Source organism: Pinus tabuliformis, chromosome X, assembly GCF_031772625.1.
Source record: "Pinus tabuliformis cultivar Carrire ecotype Pingquan chromosome X, CPIR1, whole genome shotgun sequence".
Taxonomy (NCBI): domain Eukaryota; kingdom Viridiplantae; phylum Streptophyta; class Pinopsida; order Pinales; family Pinaceae; genus Pinus; species Pinus tabuliformis.
In genome coordinates, this window is record NC_142308.1 from 493,098,628 (window position 1) to 493,120,636 (window position 22,009).

Genomic DNA, 22,009 nt, shown 5'->3' on the forward strand with positions numbered 1-22,009 from the left:
TTCCTTGATAGATATTTCTCTTATGCAACATTTCTGTCGAATTCTTATCCCATACCTAGTGGTTGGTTTTTTCGTAATATTTTGAGACAAAATGTTAAATGTTGAACCTTTGAATCTCATCTCCTCACTCATTAATGTTAATAACTTGTTATTATAACTATGCACATATCCCATTCTTATAAATATTAATCATGGCATGTGTGATATATTGGAGTTCATTGTCACCTATATCGCATAACATGGAAATCACTCGACATGTGGAACATTAACTTAATGGAAACCTTACAGTTTGGACACAGCGGGCATTGGGATTATGCACCACATTTACTACTCCATGTGATTTTCACATGGCCCATGCAATATAAGCACTATGAACGAGTCAAATAAAAAACACTTGATCCAATGGCAAATGTATCCTACGGTTTTTTATAGCCCTTATCTCCTCATCCAAAACATCATTTGTTCTGTTCCTGGTGGTTTCTACGGCAAGAGCATCACTCTAGCATTGTATTCTCAACTCTATTAAGCTAAATTTAATCTTAATGATTTTTTTGTTAAAACGTTCAATAAGATATATTTGAACCAATGCTTATGACATATAGGTATTTTAGTGATTTATGCATTCATTCTCTTATGATATATTTTTCTTGGCAATTTTTCTTGGATCTCATTTATAATTGATTTCACCTCCTCACAACCTTAACTTGAGTATTTTCTATTTTCCAAAGGGAGGCAACAAATATTGGAGCTCATTTTAGGATTTGTCGCCACATCCAAGGTAAAAGATATTTTCTCTTGCATAATTGTGTTGGAGACACAACGTTGGGGTTTTTATTTTCTATTTTTTTTAAGTGTCTTAATTTGAAGGGAATAGATTAATTTTGGATTCAGTGTTTTCCTAGTAGAAAACGAGATAGATTTTTTTTTTTTCGCTGTGACTTTTTGTCCATTTCTCACGCTGTCGAAATAAGTTTGGGAAGATTTTAGTTTATCATCTTGAGGGCTTATACTCACTGAACATTCAAGTTTTCTACATCGTTTTTACCACCATAGGTTCATAGTGATTATAGCATGGCCATTTATTTTCTTTCGAAAATAATGTTACCTATTTTGAGTTCTCACCTGTCTCTTATGAACTTGTGGAATTTTGTGCTACTATAAGTCATTCTGGAAGGAAAAAATGTGTTTCTTATAAGTTATTGTTCATCGACACCGAAAATTTGGGTTTCAGAACATATATTTTACTTTCGCTAATTCATGTTCATTTTCTAATATGTTTTGTAGTATACCTAGGGGGGATAGTATGGGGTACATAACGAGGTACCAAAGGGAATAATGTAATAATTGAATGGGCCATAGTTAATAAATAAAGTGGTTAACCCACATCATGTAAGGGACCACAAGTAGTTAGAAATATAGTGATAAGCCCATGGTATTATAAATATGGTATTGAGAGACCTATGGTAATGACTAATGGTATTGTATGTATAAATCATATATAGAGGCTAGAGATTCTCCATTGAGAGATGTCAAGGATTATTGTATTGGCAAGCATATGGCTTGTGGAGCGTTCTCCTTTCTAAATGAGTGATTGTATGGTGTTACCCTACCTAAAGGGTTTGATATTAATAAAGATCTGAAGTTTATCTATTTCTCTCTTGTTATTTCTGGGCATATTTCTGTTTTCATTTATTTTGTAGGTCAGATCTATTATAGGTGGTATCAGAGCACTTTCTTGGGCAAAGCAGAGAGATATTATATTTTTATTTTTGCAGGACATTTTCGGGGCGGCGAGTTTGCAGGTCAGATCTAAAACTTATGGGGAGAAATTTGTAGAAACAAATTTCAGATCTAAATTATTTGTGAAAAAATACCCAATTTCAAAAAGCAAAACAGTAGAATCCGAGTCCGGATGAGGGAGATATCTCTTATTTAAAATCAGTTGTGTTGCAGAAACTTTTTTGATGAAAATCTATGGACGGCGGGCGGGTCTCCAGTCTTTTTTTGCAGTTTTTATGGAGGAATTTTGAGAGAATAATTGCATATCTGAGATACTCTTAAAAAATTACCCAATTAAAAAAAAAACATCAGTCGAATCAGAGTCCGAATGAGGGAGATATCACTAATTTAAAATCAGTTTTTTTATAATTTTTTGTGACGACAGAATAGTTGTAGTGAGAATTTGAAATTCCAGAGTTCCTAGATCAGCATTTAGATTACATGGGAAGATACAGAATGGCTATTCCATTTCCAAAAATAGGTCATAATAAGGATTCTGAGTAATATTGACCGCACTGTGGCCATTTTAAATTTTCGCCAAGTAAATGATTTCTTTTTTCAAAACCCTCTTCATGGCTTTGAGCAAGCACTTTTTTACAATGAAAGAGATTGGTCCTACTATTGAAGAATTCATAAAAGATCTTAAGAAAAAATTTCCAAAACATTGGAAAGGTTTCGTATGGGTTTGTTTGAAAGATGAGGCTAACATATGGTGGAGCTCGCTTGACAACAAGAAGTACAAACTTTTGGATGAAAATTTTGAAAAACTCCTTTTGGACAAATGCTCTGAGGCTAGAAAACAGAAGAATGAGACATGTAAGAAGTTATTTTCTGATGGTATCTCCTTATTACAATTTCATGGATGTATTCAAAAAGAGCAAATCATTGTGTCTATAAATCCTAGTTGCAAGCAAAATCTTATAAATGTTAATTTGGCAAAAAGATTGCAAGTACCAGCCAAACAAATGGAGCACACACAAGTTAATAATGGGCAGGTGAAAGTTTATAAAGGTTTGAAGATTTCTATGGATAAGTATGTATTGCATTCTTATTTTTATGCTTCAGATATAGCTAACGTGGATGTTTTTTTGGGATAGCCTTTGATGGAATCTATTGGTACTATCAATATTAATGTGCAGAAGAAATTCTTAAAGCTCTGGTATAAAAGGAAGAAAATTACATTACAGGATATTTCCATCAATAAACAGGTAGAGTCCAAGGAGGTTGAAGCAGAACATGTTACAGGTACTGATACATTAGATGAGGAGTCCATGGTTGAAGTAATATTGGAAGATAAGAAAAAATTATAGGAGCCACAACATGTCCCAAATACCCATCAGGTCCCATTAGGTGGTGAATTAAAGAAAGATACATCATTGATTAAAACTTCAGCATATCACCACCCAAATCACCCAGCAAGAAAACAACCAACACGATGGCAACAAATTAGTCACAAAGAAAAAAACCCTCGAACGACAAATAGAGAGGGTCAATGATTTGCCCACAACACATCAACACAAAAGAAATTCCAGGTTCAACTTCCATCTCAAGCGGGTGAGGCACCAACTAGATCAAGGTTTCACCTTTCTCTTGGATGGCTAGATGCACGTGCATGGTACGAGTGGACTACTCCTTTGAGTAAATATTATTATTTGTGTTCTTCTTATGTTTTGGGGATGAAACATGTATAAGGGGGCTGGAATGTAGTATACCTAAGGGGGATAGTATGGGGTACAGATTAAGGTACCCAAGGGAATAATGTAATAATGGGATGAGCCATAGTTAATAAATAAAGTGGTTAACTTGCATCATGTAAGGGACCACAAGTAGTTAGAAATAATGTGATAATCCCATGATATTATATCTATGGTATTAAGATACCCATGGTAATGACCCATTTTATTGTATGTATGAATCATATATAGAGGCTGGAGACTCTCCATTGAGAGATTTCATGGATTATTATATTGGCAAGCATATGGCTTGTGGAGTGTTCTTCTTCCTTAAGGAGTGATTGTATGGTGTTACCCTACCTTAAGGGTTTTGACATCAATAAAGAAGCATTTATATATTTTGTGTTTTTTATCCTCTTGAGATTATTTACACAAAAGAGTCTAGATCGATGATTCACCTTTCTCTTGGATGGATAGATGCACGTGCATGGTACCAGTGGACTACTCTTTTCAGTAGATATTATTATTTGTTTCCTTCTTATGTTTCATCCTACTCTTTTGAGTAGATATTATTATTTGTGTCCTTCTTATGTTTCGGGGATGAAACATGTTTTAGGGGGGTGGAATGTAATATACCTAGGGGGGATAGTATGGGGTACAAAAGGAGGTATCGAAGGGAATAATCTAATAATGAGATGGGCCATAGTCACTAAATAAAGTGGTTAACCCGTATCATGTAAGGGACCACAAACAGTTAGCAATAATGTGATAAGTCCATGGTATTAGATATATGGTATTGAGAGACCCATGGTAATGACCCATGGTATTGTATGTATGAATCATATATAGAGGCTAGAGACTCTCCATCGAGAAATGTCAAGGATTATTGTATTGGCAAGCATATGGCTTGTGGAGTGTTCTCCTTCCTTAAGGAGTAATTGTATGGTGTTACACTACTTGAAGGGTTTGATATTAATAAAGATCTGAAGTTTATCTATTTCTCTCTAGTTATTTCTCGGCATATTTCTATTTTCATTTATTTGTAGGTAAGATCTATTACATGTTTTTCCCCACCTGTGATAGGAATGTCGTTCGAGCAAAGGTGTGATGTGTTCGTTTTTAGGTAACCTTCTTTTATTATCTTGTTTATCCTTATCTGCTATGACTGAATATCCATTTGTTTCAAAAGTTTAACCTTAACTTACATTTTTTGTTTCAGTGATAGGCTTGGATATTATAGAAAGGAATAAATGTTCATTTTGGATTAAAAGTTCTCATGTTCTTCTTCCAACACTTTAATACCTTCCACGTATTCCTACAGGTGGGAATTCTCTTGTAATAACCTATGTTATGTGCCAAACATGGTGCTCGTGGGAGTCAATGCTTCAAATTTTTCTTCTTAATTCAATTTTGACTCTACTAGTGTTTGGTTTATGCTAGCTTAGTGTTTTCCTCTTAATAGTGATGGGTGTGTTGTTTTCCTTGTATGCTCTCATATTCTCTTTAATATAGATATAAATGGTTTTTCATACAAAATCTGCACCCATTTCTTAATAACACATTTTATGTTGTCAACATTTTGAAACTAAAATTTTACTTTTAAAAATAATACTTAATAATACATTTTATGTTGTCAACATTTTGAAACTAAAATTTTACTTTGAAAATAATAATTATGCTTCGTTGTTGTAGGATATATTAACTCCTAGTTTTTGTCTTTTAATCTACTACACTTAGACAGTCTTATGGAAAAGAATATCATGTATATATAGTATTTTTTTCCTTTTTATATTAATTTTCTCAAGGGAATTTAAAAGCTAAGTACTATTCCTTTTAGATTCAATTCCATTCCTAGTAATATTTTATTTTGGTACAAAATGATTACTCAAATTGTGATATTCCTTTAAGTGTATTTTAGTCCCATATGAAAGTCTATTAGTGCTTTGATTATTATATATTGTAATGGATTATGGTCTACTGATCCTCATCATAATATTCTCTATTTTTTTTTTTTACTATAATATCTACTCTCTTTATCGTAATTATATATTTTCTATTACGCTCCACTTCGTGAATTTAGTCATTATTCTTTTTTTTACATAAGGATTAAAAGTATAATTCTTTCCACTCATGAAATCTCTCCATATTTAATAAATTGGTATCGAGCTTGAACTCGTCTATTCATTATTAGTCCCCACCTAGGACTCTTAGCGATCGATTGTGCGTTGACCCCGTATTAATCTCTTGTTTGACCAAAATATATTGTTGTACATCACAACTTTAACCAAAGTTTTCATATTAGAAAATAATATAAAATTTATTATGTAATTTTTGATTGGACAACAAAGTTTGGGGCCTTATTGCGCGCTTCGCAGCTTTCAAGACATTATGTTCGGGGTAAAAATAAGATATCCAAAGTTTTCAGAGATGAAAAGTTTTTGTTATCCAAAGTTTTTAGAGATGAAAATTTTATCAAAAGCACCACTTAATTTGTCCTAAGTTTTTGCTACCTATTCTCCGTGTCATGCATGCAGTGTCCTGCATCCTGCAAGTGCTAGCTGTTTGCATATGCAGAGGCATCCACGGTGGTCTACAAATGCCTTGTCCAGAGTCCGGAGTAAGTTCAGAGCAAAGAGTGTCGAGTAGCTAATTCTCTGGAGTAAGTTCATAGCAGAGAGTAATTTTTCTTTTGCAATTTCTTTGTAGTCACCATGCGGAAGTTCGAGTCTATTTGAGACCTAGGGTTTTATCAGTCGACTTTCCTTATTTTGGTGGTCGTCAAGTTTAATTATGAGTCATTGTTCTCAGGTAGGCCGCGCCTTTTTTTGGAACTGGTTTCTTTTATAAGCGAGGTCCTTCGATAATATGACATATAATCTCTAGGTTCTGGACCAGGGTTTCGACCATGAGGCCAAGACTGTGTTCTAAGTTTTCTCGCAATTGCTAGAGTTGGAATGGCAAGGGTTTCATTATCTGTTTTTAGTTCAGCCTCCTCCATGGCGGTTGCCGAAAAATATTCTAATAGTTTGTTACAGTTTGTTGTAAAATAGTTTGATGCGTGTCCAGTATTACAATTTGTTGTAAAATTGTTTGACGTGTTTCTGTGTTTAGCGTTGTATTTGTCTGGCCACGACGTGACTTTTGGTGTTGCATGTGGTGCGGCACCGGTTGGACGCGATATTGCTGCAAAGAGTGTTGCTATGACGCCGGTAAAAAGGTGTTGGTGCCATCACTGAATCACTGGATGGTGCTGCGCGAAGACGTTGCGGATGGTGCTGCAGCGAAGAGGGATATTTATGATATTAAAGAGTAGCTTTGTTTAGAAGATTTTCTAAACATATAGAGTTTATTATTGGGAGACATTTATCACAAGCATTAGATTACCTATTTTTAGAAACTGCATCTATGATATTAAAGAGCAACTTTGTTTAAAATATTTTCTAAACATATAGAATTTATTATTGGGAGGCATTTACTTTTCAAGCCAGAATTTTTAAGAGATATTTTCCCTGCCATTTATCATTATTTAAATGTTTTTGTCGACACCGATATTTTTGGGAAGTTCACAACATTAACAACCTTTGCGATAGTCGAGATTAGATAGATGAGTAGATTGGAATTTTTTAATAGCATTGTAAAGTAGATTAAATGGTACAGGGGACAAAAACAAAGAGTGCTATTCCTGAGAAACAAAGAACGTTATTCCTGAGGTTCACTAACGTCGTAGGTCCAGGTCCAGGTGCGTTTCAAAAACTTGCTCTTTGCATTTCAGCGGTTCCTTGCTTTCTGCATTTCAGCGGTTCCTTTTCTGTGTACAAATGATGGGCCAGTTTTTTGCTATTCTGATTAGGATTCCAGCATGTTATTTTTTGATGGTCCAATGTAACAGATGGTCAAAAGTGTAAAAATCATTCATATCTATATTGTTGGACCATCAATGGTAACTTCAAATGATTATTAAAACTGCCTGTGCTATTGCCTATGCCTATGGTAGATACTGCCTTTGCCCATGTCGCTAGTGCTTTCTCCTCTATTTATGGTTCTTATACAACGGATGTTGCCTAAGCTGCATATGTTGCCACCTTTGATGAGTAAGCATGTTAAATTGTTCCATGTCTTTATATCCTGTAGTAATAAATGATGTATATATGGCATAATGCAAATATGAAAAACTCATTCACTAAAATATCCAAACTCCTCTTTTAGCTTTGATGTTCTCTTGCCATTGACTAGATAATGTCAACAGAGGAATCCATCTGCAAGATGTAAAGTTGGTAACTGAGAATTCTCAGCACAACTTCTTCAGTTTTGCTAGGGTGTGACAACCTGAAATTGAGCAAAAATGCAACGCCTCTGGTGAAGAGTCCTCAAATTTTGACCAGAGTATAGGCATAAGGAAAATGGGAATCCAACTAACCGATAAAGCAAAGTCTCAAGCATTGTCAATTACTTCTCCTGGTGAAAAGAATATCGAGCTATGTTCTATTTTTCCTTGAAGGCTCATGTCTCGAACTTGGAATTTATCAGTTTCTTTATCTATTTTTTTTCCTCCAGGAAGACCCAAGATATTTTTGAATTGTCTCGTTTGGCCTGCCTTTGTAGTAGAATATAACTTTTTATTTTGATTTTGAAAGTTGGCTGCCATGGGTTTGGCGGACCTCCCATGCTGCTTATGAAAATTTCGATCATCAGTATCTATGAATTTACTATTATGCTCATAGTGAATTTCATATTTTTAATGCAAATAAATGTCGACGTATAAATTTGTATTCACCTATCAAATACCTTTATTTACTTAACTGTCAAATACTTTTCGGAAACGTCCAAGAACACGTCAAATTCCAGGCGTTTTAGGAGAAATGATTTAAGCAATCTAAAATGTAAGACCATAAATATACTCTGTCAGATTGACTTTAAGAGATATTAACTAACGGCGGAGTCTCATTAACACAGGTTTGGATTTTTTTTAACAACGATTTGGTTACTACAATTTTAAAGTAAGGGTGTGTTAGACGAAGTTCCTCTCTCAAAAACAAATACAAATCTTGGATTTTGGATTTCCTGTGAAGAAGACTAATGTATCGATTCGTTGGCTGTGTAATGATTTGATCTCCAAATTCATTCTTAAGAAATTATGACTGTAAGTTGAACTATCCACTTGGTTTTATCTAATAAGTAACACCTACTCGTTAATATGCAATTTGTACAAATCCGATAAAACTCAGATTTTTTGTGAAATTTTCTGGATCGGACTGCCATTGCTTGCAATTCTTGTTGTTATTTCATTGTTTTTCTTGCTAGGAACACCAATTATAAATTAAAAGAAAAAATTATTACTTAGCATAAGCAGTTCAACCAATCAAGAATGCACAACTTATGCCTAGAACCATGTATATGTAGTAATACATAGAGATCTAAAATTCTCTATCTAAACTCACAATAGGATTACGCGCTTTGATGACTTCAAGACGATAAGACATTTAACGTAATCCTATAAAAAGATATCAATCCATTCCACACAATTTCCTTCAGAAAATTACTTCTACGTTACTGTAATTTCTTTAAAGGGTATGATTTGAGGATAACATAAAATATAATTAAAGTATAGAATATAGGATTAGAGAAAATAAAGACTGCAATTTTAATATAATCTTCTTTATTTCTTACAAGAAACACATTCTCTCCTACGTAAATTAAATGCACTATTAATCAATAGCATGCCCATCCTTGATGTTTTTCCTGTTCGGTTCCTCCTTTTATGCATGCATATAAAAAATAAATATTGGAAACCATAACATAAAGGAAAGCAATTATCTATATTCATAGAAGCCACAATAACATTAAATTATTTTCATGCATGCATATAAGAATACATTAACATAAGATCGTCACAGAGATAAGTATAGTAGATTATGCATGCAAGTTGAAACGATTTTTTTGTGTTCTATCCATCCAAAAAAATTAACTACTCAAAATTAACAATAGTATAGTAATAGAATTTGATCTAACCATGATACTACTTGGGGGCTATTTAGGAAAAGAGTACATTCCACCTAACCATAAACTATTTTTGATAGTTCCCTGCCTACCCCCAATCTAATACCTTCTTGCTTTGAGAATTCCCCCTTTGATTTCCTTGTTGTTTATTTTATAGATTCCTTCTGAGCATATTTTAGTAGTGTTGTGCTTTAAGGTCTTCCAACCTTTTTCCTATGTCTTTGTGTATTAGTTTTTTCGAAAAATAAACTTTTTTTTTTATTTCTTTAAAGCACAATTTTCTCTCCCACGGTGCTTTATTCCAGTCCACTTAATATTTATCTTCAACTAATTCATTAACATAATCTTTATCTCCCATTATCTTAAGTTAATTTATTTTATTTTTCTCCTAGGAATTTTTAGGAGACTTTTAGAGAAGGTCGATCATGTGGACTTAACCTCCACAACTTTTTCTAAGCTAGCAAGAAGTCTTCTGTGCTCTAGTCCTCTTTCCTCAATAATTCCAAGAAATTTATTTATTAACCCAATAATACTATAATTACATCATGACATATGTCCAATGAATTGCCTCGCCATTATGTCAATAATAGTTTAATATATAAAAATAGTGACTATATAAAAAACAGAGTCATAGGGATGTTACAACTTACCCCACTTTAAATGGAACATTGTCCTATATGTTCCCTCATTTACATCTTTTCTTAAGATGAAAAGGAAATGTGGCCTACATTTCTTCTTTAATTCCTAAAAATCTTTTAAATCTTTTAAGCACCAAATGTTTCGGTTTTTCATTATTTTGAGCAATGGCTCAACTCTGAGTCACACATACTTTTATATTCATTATTTTCTCCTTTCATTAGCATGTTTTCATACCTGATGAACATGTATTTTCTATTTTAGCATTTTCCACCTGCACCCGACAAGACTATCTATATGCATCCAAACATGATCAGTAACATCGATACAACATCATAACAATAACATTGATTATTTTCGTACATTTACCTACGCTATACCCAATGACATCGGAATTATTTAATGCAACATTTAGCATATGGAATAGCCATTTCTCCTTTCATATTGCTTACACAGAGAAATTAATAATTACTGGACTACTTTCATCATTTTATTTTATGTTGTTATTTTGACACCATTTTATTTTATGTTGTTATTTTGACACCATTATACGCCTCTATCATGATTACTCAAGCATAAGAGAATATACTATCTTATCCACTCCAAGCATTGTTATATTTTTCCAGTTCCGTTTTAAAGTGGAACTAGTCAAGTCTATTGTGATCGTTCTGCTACTTATTTCCATTTCCTTTCGTAAACCGATGAAAATATGAGGACATGAATACGAAATTCACAATACCAACAGCGTATATAATAAATTAACATTTTGATCCACTATGGTTTAAATGACGAGTGTAATTTCCCAAATCTACAACTTTATTTGCCCTTTCTACACCTCATCCACTACTTTTTTTTTAAGTCACTCGAGTTTTCCTCACGCCCTACAGTTTTCGTTTTTGGCTTGCGTTGTAGGTTTAATTTTGAAATTTTCGTGCATCTTACTCCTCAATACAACATGGAGTCTTTTTCTTTTGCATATCTACGTGCATCAACACACAATATGTTAGTAAAATTTCTTTAATTGATTCCGCACATCTTCACTCCTATGTATATACTTTTATATTAAGATAATCTACTACTAGTAAAAGTTAATTTCAAGGATTTTCTTTCATGGTTTGGCCGCACCATTTACCAATTCTTATCTTATGGTTCCCCACTCTATTAGGCTACTCCCAGATTTCCTGCATTCTTAGTTTCTGTGGTGACATCATTACAATCCACCGCTTTATAATCATTTTTGGTTGAATAAGCATCAAATTTGTGAAATTTTCAATGAAACCATAACACTGGTCTCTAATCCCATACCATTGTAAGACTGTTTGATTCCTAATAGGTATTGAATCTCGCAACCACATGGAACCAATGCAAGAAAATAATACCGATTAAATATTTTATTTGATATATAGAACAATGGCACCGTAAGTGTCATATTCCTAACAATAGAAACATTTAGCCACATGAACATCCCACATGGAAGTGGAGTGTCCAATCCAGAAAGGTAACTTAAAACTTAGAAAGATAGAAAATAAAAACAGGTCACTCGACTACGAGATACTAAAAAAAAGAAACGAAATATAGTAGGAGGTTGTAGACATCAGGGGATAGGACAAAAGTCCAAACAAATGGTTGCTGATTTGAAACATGCTTTGATGAAAGAAAAGTTAATCCATTCCATATAAGAAAGAAAATCTCTTGTGTGAGAAATTTTGAGTATGACAGGAGCGACGCAAAACTGGAGGGAACGAGGAGAGGAGCAAAGGTTAGAATACCCCTGAGTAAGGAAATATTGATTTCAAATAAGATAAAAATAATTCAGAAAGTGAATGCAGGATATGTATACTTGAAAAGTTGGCCCATGCGGTGTTGAGATTTTCTGTTTGTAGCAAAATAGGAAAAATCTCAGCTGATGACAACAATAGAATTCAGGTCCTAGATTAATTCCAAGTTGTTGGGAGGGAGTTAATGCCTCCTATATTTGATGAGAGGGAATTAATGAGGCTGTTGGATTCTCTAGGCTATATAACAGGCAACCATTCGGATGTTTGCTAAAAGAGTGTGAGGATTTCTTGATGTAATCTCCAATTTGATTAATAAATTCCTGATGCCTATGTTTGGTGGACGTAGCCCAGATTGGTTGGGTGAACCACGTTAAAAATTGTCTCCTATGTGCTTGAGGTGGAGCGCTGGCTGTGCTGGAGCGCTGAGGGTGCGTTTGTTTTGAACGTGGCTGTTGCTGCGTGGATGTGACCTGCTGTGTGGATAAGCGATATTGCGTGCTGGAGGCAGCCGGAGTTTTTGGTTGTTGTTCGTGTGCGTGGAGCTGTATTGCTGAGCTGCACAGCAGAAGCGTGGCACAAAACATCATCGTTGGATTCGTGTGCCTGGTGGGCGCTCTTCAAACCATTCCCAATGCGGAGAACAACGAAATGCTACAGGTCTGCGTTGGATTGATACAACTGTTCAGTTTTTTTTATATTACAGCTCCCGTAAATAAGAAAAACGGTGTGAATTTAAATTATAACAGCGTGGATGTGTTGTCAAACTGCGTGGATTTATTGAAACTGCGTGGATATATATTATCACACGGCGTTGATACATATAACCAACGGTGCAGATATACACCAATAACAAAACAGCGTGGATATATCTGTTTTAAAAGTTGGCAATAGTTATATGTTAAAACTTTAACAAATGCGTGTATATATCTTTAAACACAGCACGGATTTATGTGATAAAACGGCGTGGTTTTGATTTTTGGCAAACTGCGTGGGTATATAGATTAACAACAGCATGACCAGTTAATATAAAACGGCGCAGTGATATTTAAAAATTGCATATATGACAGTGAGTGCTTAACGCTATTCAATTGATGGTAATGACAACTGATACACATAGAGCCGGTTGTCGATTTTATTAAAAGTCCAGGGCGCATTGCTTGGTTGGAATCATTGGAAAGGCGGTAGGTGCGTGAATGCATGGATTTCAGAGGATAAACCAGTTTTTTTTTTGTTTTGGGGTTTTTTATAGTAGTTCACACAGCAAACAAAAAATTGTTTTGTGTGTAAAAACAAAGGCATAGGCAGAATTTTTTTTTGTGAAGTGCAAACGGCAGATTTTTTTTTTTTTTTTTTTTAAAAGGCATAGGCAATTTTTTGCTGGAATTTAAAACGTTGGTATTGGAGATTATTGTATTTTTTTTTGTTGATACAAGATGGCCAAAACTCAAAGTGCCCGTTTTGAAATTGAGAAATTTAATGGCAAGAATAATTTTGAGATCTGGAAGGTGAAGATGCACGATCTGCTGGTTCAACAAGGTGTGGCAAAAGCACTGTTGGGGAAAAACAAAAGGCCTCCTTCCATGACGGAGGATGAATGGGATGAGATGGACGATAGAGCTCTGAGCGCAATTCGGTTATGTCTGGCGGACGATGTTCTGTTCAACATTGTGTCAGAGAAAACCACCACAGGCTTGTGGTCGAAGGTTGAGAACCTCTATATGACGAAATCCTTGACAAATCGGATTCTCCTGAAACGGCAGCTTTACAGTTTGCGGATGAAAGAAGGTACCTCAATTGCTGATCACCTGAATGTTTTTAATACCTTACTGGTGCAATTAGACAGTCTAGATGTGAAATTTGATTCAGAGGATAAGGCAATAACTCTATTATGTTTTTTGCCTGAATCCTGGGATCACTTTGTTACTTCCATAAGCTTTAGTACATCAGAATTTTTTGAGTTTGACGATGTTGTTGGAGCCTTGTTGGCTGAGGAGACGAGGAAGAGGTCGAATGCAGACACCTCTACATCAGAGGTAATGATGGCCAGAGGTCGCTCACGAGAGAGACACTCCGGGGGAAAGCATAGCGACTCTCGCTCAAAATCCAAAGGAAAGAAGCCAAAGGTGAAGTGCTGGCATTGTGGCAAGGCTGGACATCTGAAAAAGGATTGCTGGAAGCGAAAGCAGGCTGCTAAAGAAGGCTCTTCGACAGAAAAGAAGGAAGCCAACACCACAGATACAGGTTCAGTATCCGGTTTAGGTATGAGTGATGAAGTATTGTCAGTTAATGTTTCAAAACATGATCAACATTGGTTGTTAGATTCCGGGGCATCTAACCACATGTGTATACATAGAGATTGGTTTAAAACATATAAATCAATTGATGATGGTGTTGTGTACATGGGTAATGATGTAACATGTAATATTGTGGGAATTGGGAGCATACAACTGCAAATGTTTGATGGGACAACAAAAATATTAACTGATGTGAGGCATGTACCAGATTTAAGAAAAAATTTGATTTCATTAGGAGCACTTGATTCAAATGGATATAAAACTATAATTCAAGGTGGAGTAATGAAAATTTACAAAGGCATCTTACTAGTTATGAAAGCTAAGAAAGTAGGAAATCTATTTCAGTTAGAAGGTAGAACTGGGTCAGATCATGTGTCTGTGTCTAAACATGACAGTAGTTCCATTCACTTATGGCATCAAAGATTGGGGCATATGAGTGAAAGAGGGTTGAAAATTTTGGCTGACCGAAAGTTACTTCCTAATCTAAGATCTGGAAAATTGGATTTCTGTAAACATTGTCTGTTTGGTAAACAAAGTAAACAAAAGTTTAAAATAGGCAAACATAATAGTAAAGGCATACTTGATTATATCCATCCATATGTTTGGGGTCCAGCCCCTACAGCGTCATATGGTGGTTCGTCTTATTTTGTATCATTCATTGATGACTTTTCTCGGAAAGTTTGGGTCTACATGTTGAAAAAGAAGTCTGATGTTTTTACAGTTTTCAAGCAGTTTAGAGCATTGGTAGAAAACAACACTGGTAGAACTATAAAATGTTTAAGAACTGACAATGGTGGTGAGTTTTCCTCCAAGGAGTTTGACAGCTATTGCAAGGATGCAGGGATCGAAAGACATAAGACCACGGTTTATACTCCTCAGCAGAATGGAGTTGCTGAACGCATGAACAGGACTCTTCTAGAGAGAGAAAGGTGTATGCTAAGTAACGCTGGGTTGCTGAAGGAGTTGTGGACGAAAGCGGTGGCAACAGCTTGTTATGTGATAAATCGATCTCCATCAACGGCGATAGGCTGCAAGGTTTCGCAAGAGGTATGGAAAGGACACCCTTGTGACTATTCTAAACTCAGAGTGTTTGGTTGTGATGCATATGCTCTAGTGCCTAAACATCAGCGAACTAAGTTAGATCCAAAGTCTAAAAGGTATATCTTTGTTGGGTATGGTGATGGAACAAAGGGATATAGATTGTGGGATCCTACTACCCGCAAAATCATCATCAACAGAGATGTAAAGTTTAATGAATCCTCTCTTGTACAGTTAGATGTAGATAGAAGATTGAAACAGGATGATGTATCTGATTTCCAGCATATTCAGTTTGACAGCATTTCTAATGATAGTCATAACGACCATAGTTCACATTCTAGTCATGAACAGGTTTCAGAATCAGATTATGAACAGGGTTCAGATGGAGGTCATGAACAGGTCTCAGATGGCGATCATGAAGAAGTTCCTACAGATGATAGACAGCCAATTGTGGAAGCACCAGAAACATTCTTAAGGAGGTCTACAAGGATCAAACGCCCTCCGAGAAGGTATGATGATCATGTTACTTCAGTTGCTTTGATCGCTAATGATGATGAACCTTTGTGTTATCAGGAAGCTGTAGAAGGTTCAAATAGTGACAAGTGGAAAGCAGCTATGAAGGAAGAAATGGCGGCCTTAGGAAAGAATGGCACGTGGGATTTGGTTGAACTTCCCAAAGGCAGGAAAACTGTGGGATGCAAGTGGGTGTTCAAAGTGAAACGGGGTGTGAATGAAGACAGGTACAAAGCGCGGCTGGTTGCAAAAGGGTTTTCTCCGAAAGCTGGCATAGACTTTCATGAGATATTTTCACCAGTGGTTAAAATTGTTTCAATTAGACTTGTGTTAGCATTAGTGGCTTTGTTTGATTTGGAGTTGCAGCAGTTAGATGTTAAGACTGCATTCCTACATGGTGATTTAGATGAGGAAATATATATGGAACAACCGGAAGGGTTTGTTCACCGTCGCAATGAGAAATTTGTCTACAGGCTCAAGAAGTCATTATATGGCCTGAAGCAGTCGCCTCGGCAGTGGTATAAGAAGTTTGATTCTTTCATGTTGAGTCAGAAATATGTTAGAAGTGAATATGATCATTGTGTTTATTTTAAACAGATGAATAATGGCATATTCATTATCTTGGTGTTGTATGTTGATGATATGCTTTTAGCAAGCAAAAGCATTGAAGAAATCAACAGGTTGAAGACTCAGATGGCAAGGACGTTTGATATGAAAGATCTAGGAGCGGCAAGACAGATTTTGGGCATGGAGATTTTCAGAGACAGGGGCAATGGTAAGCTGTGGCTATCACAAGAAAAGTATGTTGAGAAAATACTTTTGAGGTTTGGTATGAATAATGTGAAGCCTGTGTCAGTCCCTTTAGCTTCCCATTTTAAACTTTCTTCGAGTTTATGTCGTAATACAGATGAAGAAAAGGATTATATGTCTCGAATTCCATATGCCAATGTAGTAGGATGTTTAATGTATGCGATGGTTTGTACTCGACCAGATATTTCACATGCAGTTGGGGTTGTCAGCAGGTACATGGCAAATCCGGGTAAAGAACACTGGTCAGCAATGAAATGGGTGCTTCGGTACTTGAGAGGCACAAGTAGTTATTGTATTTCTTACAATAAGAGTAGTGAATTTGTTTGCGGATATGTTGATTCCGATTTTGCAGGTGATTTGGATAAGAGAAGATCAACTTCAGGGTACGTCTTTACTCTTGCAGGTGGAGCTATAAGCTGGATGTCAAAGCTACAGAATATTGTTGCTTTGTCCACTACTGAAGCAGAATACATTGCTGCTTCGCATGCTTGCAAAGAGGCGGTTTGGTTGAAAGGTTTGCTTGGTGAGTTCGGTAGGTTACAGGATAACATCAGGTTACTTTGTGATAGTCAAAGTGCAATACATTTGGCTAAGAATCCGGCCTATCATAGCAAATCAAAGCATATTCCAATTAAGTACCATTTTGTAAGACAGGTTATCACTGAAAGAGGAGTCTCTCTTGAAAAGGTGCATACAAAGGAGAACTGTGCAGACATGTTCACGAAACCAGTTTTGTTGGAGAAGCTACGCTGGTGTTTGGCTTCTCTTGGCTTGCAGAAAAGATAAAATAATAATAACAGGGCATCAGGCGAATTGTTGTCAAGGTGGAGATTGTTGAGATTTTCTGTTTGTAGCAAAATAGGAAAAATCTCAGCTGATGACAACAATAGAATTCAGGTCCTAGATTAACTCCAGGTTGTTGGGAGGGAGTTACTGCCTCCTATATTTGATGAGAGGGAATTAATGAGGCTGTTGGATTCTCTAGGCTATATAACAGGCAACCATTCGGATGTTTGCTAAGAGAGTGTGAGGATTTCTTGATGTAATCTCCAATTTGATTAATAAATTCCTGATGCCTATGTTTGGTGGACATAGCCCAGATTGGTTGGGTGAACCACGTTAAAAATTGTCTCCTATGTGCTTGATTTATTCTGCTGTGTATTTTTTAATTGATTTACTGTGCCTCTGAATTCCAACATGCCGAACTCCAAAAGTTGTGTAATAACCTAACAGGGAGCAGAGTTAGATACACAAATCACGGGCACTCCACTGAGTTCATTGGAAAAAGGACAACACCACTATAATATCCACTGTAAAAGATAATAAAAAAATGTAGAATTATTCTAGAACTGGTATATAGAAAAATAGAACCCTTTTTAAAAAAAATTCACCACAGGTTAATTGAGACATGGTGTGAAATCTCATAGGCCCTAGTACATTTAGAAATCCAAGTAACATATTCTAGATGGGTAAATGGGGTAATGGGATTACCTGAAGATAAGAGTTGAAGAGGCATGTTCACGACATCGCTTCACAAATAACTTGAACCTCCGCGCCCGACCTGAACAAGGAAACGAGGGAATAGGCAGAAAAAGTAAAAAAATATGTAAGTAGAGTTTCCAGAAGACCACAAATTACCAAGGAAAGGAAGATTGGAAAAAATAAAGATAGAGTAATTGGATTCACTATCAAGACAATGGTTGGAAACACCAGCGAAAAAGTAGATTCTTCGTTGAATTGAATCGTGATTTGGAACTACCCTCGAGAAAAATTAAATAGTTCGAATTGTTTGGGAATGTAACCCCAACCACATGTTAGGTGTAAAAATTGTCCCTCCAAGTGTCCGGGTTTAGTTTAAGTTAAGTCCAATTTTGTTGAGTTTGACTCCAGTAATTTATGACTGATGTTTCTAATGTAATCTTATTTAACTTATTTGTAATGAGAAGAGCAAGTCCTCTGTTCCACATTTTGTTCTTTATCATGGTATCAGAGCTTAGACTGTGTAAGACTCTTTGAGAGTAGCAGAGATCAGAGTAATTTACATGAGACTCCCTGAAAGAGAAGCTACCTGAGTGAAGAGAGAGAAGCAGAGAGAATAGACAAGCTGACATAAGACTGTTTGACAAAGAAACAAAAATTTGAAGAAGCCTACTGCGAAGAAGAAGAGAGAGCGCGTAAGACTCTTTGAGAGAGCAGTAAAAATTTGAAAAATCCTGCGAAGAAGCAGTAGGAGAATGAAGAAGCCAAAAAGTTCAGCTCAAAGTCGATTTTTAAAAGGAGTGTTGTGATCATGCTTTGTGTTATTTCGATAGATTGCGTTACTAATGCATTTGAGCAGTTTGTTGTGAAACGTTAGTTTCAAAAACTTACTGTGTTTTCCATCACGCACGGCCACAGAGCCTCGTAAAAAGCATTATACAAATTCTGTTGCCCAAGCTGAGGTCAAGCAAAATGGGCACGATTTGGTTTGATATCCAATGCGAATGGTCCAAGTTTTGTCTTATATAAAATTCCCATGTGATGTTTTAATGGAAAGTGCATTGTATTTGGGATAAAATGCCCATGTGAGATGAAGAATTGGGATATACGTAAAGGTTTTTTTAAAACAAAACAAAGTTCATTTTTATAAACAAAAAGAGCATTGACATTTGTTTTAAAAGGAACCATTTCTTTTGCTTAAGGAAAGGGAATGTGGTGGTATTTTTAAAAGGGAATGTGGTGGTATTTTTAAAGGAGCCATGGAATGCTTTAAGAAGAGAGGTTTTGAAGATTATTTTAAAAAGGCATAGAATTTTTTTTAAAGACTTATTTAAATGAGATTTTTCTTAAGTCTTGAAAAGGAGATTATAAAGAAAAGGGACATATTGTTCCAATCGGCTCTAGACATTGTAATTTTTTTCTATAAAAGCTTTTGTGCAAGCGTTGCTCTTGTCAAAATTTGTAGACTTGCCTGTTTGTGGAAGATAAGCAGTAGTGATATTTTTATTATAGTTAGATGCAATGTCTACAATTTATTTTTCTTGTTGAGTTGTAGTCAGTGAATGCTAACCAAATGGGAAAAGCCAAGAGGTTGAGAAACTCAAAACGACAGTAGGAGATGCATGAGATCTTTTTAGATCTAGAAGTGAAGAGGAAAAATGAGGCTTTTGCATTGAAATGCATGAAATAATCTATTCATGAAAGCATTCTTCCCCTGATTTCAAAAGCCAAGACAACCAAGGAGGCCTTGGATACTCTCGAGAGATGTTTTGGTGAAAGGGGGAGCACTGCAGTTGAAGATGAATCCCAGTGTGCTCAGTCACAAGTGGATGATGTCTATGAAGAAGTCGCAGAAGCAAGAGAGAAGGAGCACATAGATGCTCATGAACCCCACTGTGCATAGCCATAGGTGGACGAAAACTTGATGATTCCAGAAACAAAACTTGCCAATGACAATATGATGATTCCAACAATGGATCTTGACGACCATGACTTGGTAAAACCAACAACAAAGCTTGCTGATAAAATTTTGGTGAATCGAGCAAGAAATCTTGCTCATGACAGTGAAACTTCCATTGGAGCATTCGATACTATGGTGAATCCAACAAATAATATTTTTGATATAAAATTTGATGAATAATTGCTGGCTAATGATGAATGGTGGCACGTGATGCAGAAAAAACATCATATAGACATGATGTTATGCAATAAGAAAATCCACTTGAGTTAGTGCAAGACAACATGTTTGCATCATCACAGCTTAGTAAAGAATTCAAAGAGATAGAGACAAAAACTGAGGAAGAGGCAAAGAAGGAAGCCCAGAAAGAGAAAACAGAGACAGATGCAGAAGCAGAGATGGAAGTATAACAAATAGAAGTAAAATAGAAGGAATATCTCATTACAGAGCAGAAGGAACATAACTAATGTGGTTCTGCAAATATCTTTAATTCTAACATTGATTTCTAGTGTGTAGGTATAGAGAATGACTTTGAAAAAAAGTTAAATTTTCTTGAAGCATGGCTTGCAACACCATGTCTTGATGAGGTCTACATAGAAGCTGCAGAAATGAACCTTGAGGACAGCTTGGATGATGAACAAATTAATGAAATTTTCAAGTATTGCAGTCCTGAAGAGATGAATTGTATTATGGTCTTATGTTGTAGCAGATTGATGATGAAAATAACATTACAAAGATAATATGTGGTAGGACACCACATACAAATAAATTTTTGAAGAAGTTCAAGATATGCTTAGAGAGCATGGAAGAATAAAATACCTACACCAACAAATGAAGAAACTTAGGTTTGAAGGATACAACGAAGAGAAAAAGTTGAAACAACTTAGAGGCTATAGCATCTGGAAAAAGAGAAGAAGAAAAGTTGAAGTCAATTTTTAAATTGTAAACCTAGCTAAGACATGGACCAACACGTATCTTAATTAAATTTCTATGTGGTTGTAATTAAGGGGGAGTGTTGGAGAATGTAATCCCAACCACCTGTTAGGTGTCAAAACTATTCCTCCAAGTGTCCTAGTTCAGTTTCGCTTAAGTCCAGTTTAAGTCGAGTTTCACTCTAGTCATTTATTAGTGATGTTTCCTATGTAATCTTATTTAAGTGATTTGTAATAGACATGATGTTATTCAATAAGAAAATCCTACTTGAGTCAATGGAAGACAACTTGTTTGCAACATCACAGGTTAATAAATAAGTCAAAGAGACAAAGACAAACACTGAGGAAGAGGAAAAGAAGGAAGCCTAGAAAGAGAAAACTGAGACAGATGCAAAAGCGAAGTTGGAAGTGCAACAACTGGAAGTACAAAAGAAGGAAGCTCTCATTATAGAGCAGAAGGTACAAAACCAATGTGGTTCTGCAAATATTTTTAATTCTAACATTGATTTCCAGTGTGCAGGTACACAAAATGATTTTACAGAACATTTAAATTTTCTTGAAGCATGGCTTGCAGCACCATGTCTTGATAAGGTTTGCATAGAAGCTCCAAAAATGAACCTTCAAGACAGCTTGGATGATGAAAAAATTAATGAAATTTTCAGGTATTGGAGTCATGAAGAGATGAAATTGTATTATGGTCTTCTGTTGCAGCAAATTGATGATGAAAATAACACTACAAAAGATAATATGTGGCAGCATTCGACATGCAACTCATTTTTGAAGAAGTTTAGGATATGCTTAGATAGCCTTGAAGAGTAGAAGACCTGCACTAAAAAATGAGAAACTCAGGTTTGAAGGATACAACAAAGAGAAAACTTTGAAACAATTTAGAGGTTATAGGATCTCGAAAAAGAGAAGAAGAAAAGTTGAAGTCAATTTTTAAATTGTAAACCTAGTTGAGACATAGACTAACACATGTCTTAATTAAATTTTTATGTGGTTGTAATTAAGGGGGAGTGTTGGAGATGTAATCCCAACCACGTGTTAGTTGTCAAAACCGTCCCTCCAAGTGTCCGTGTTTAGTTCAAGTTAAGTCCAGTTTAGTCGAGTTTGACTCCAGTTA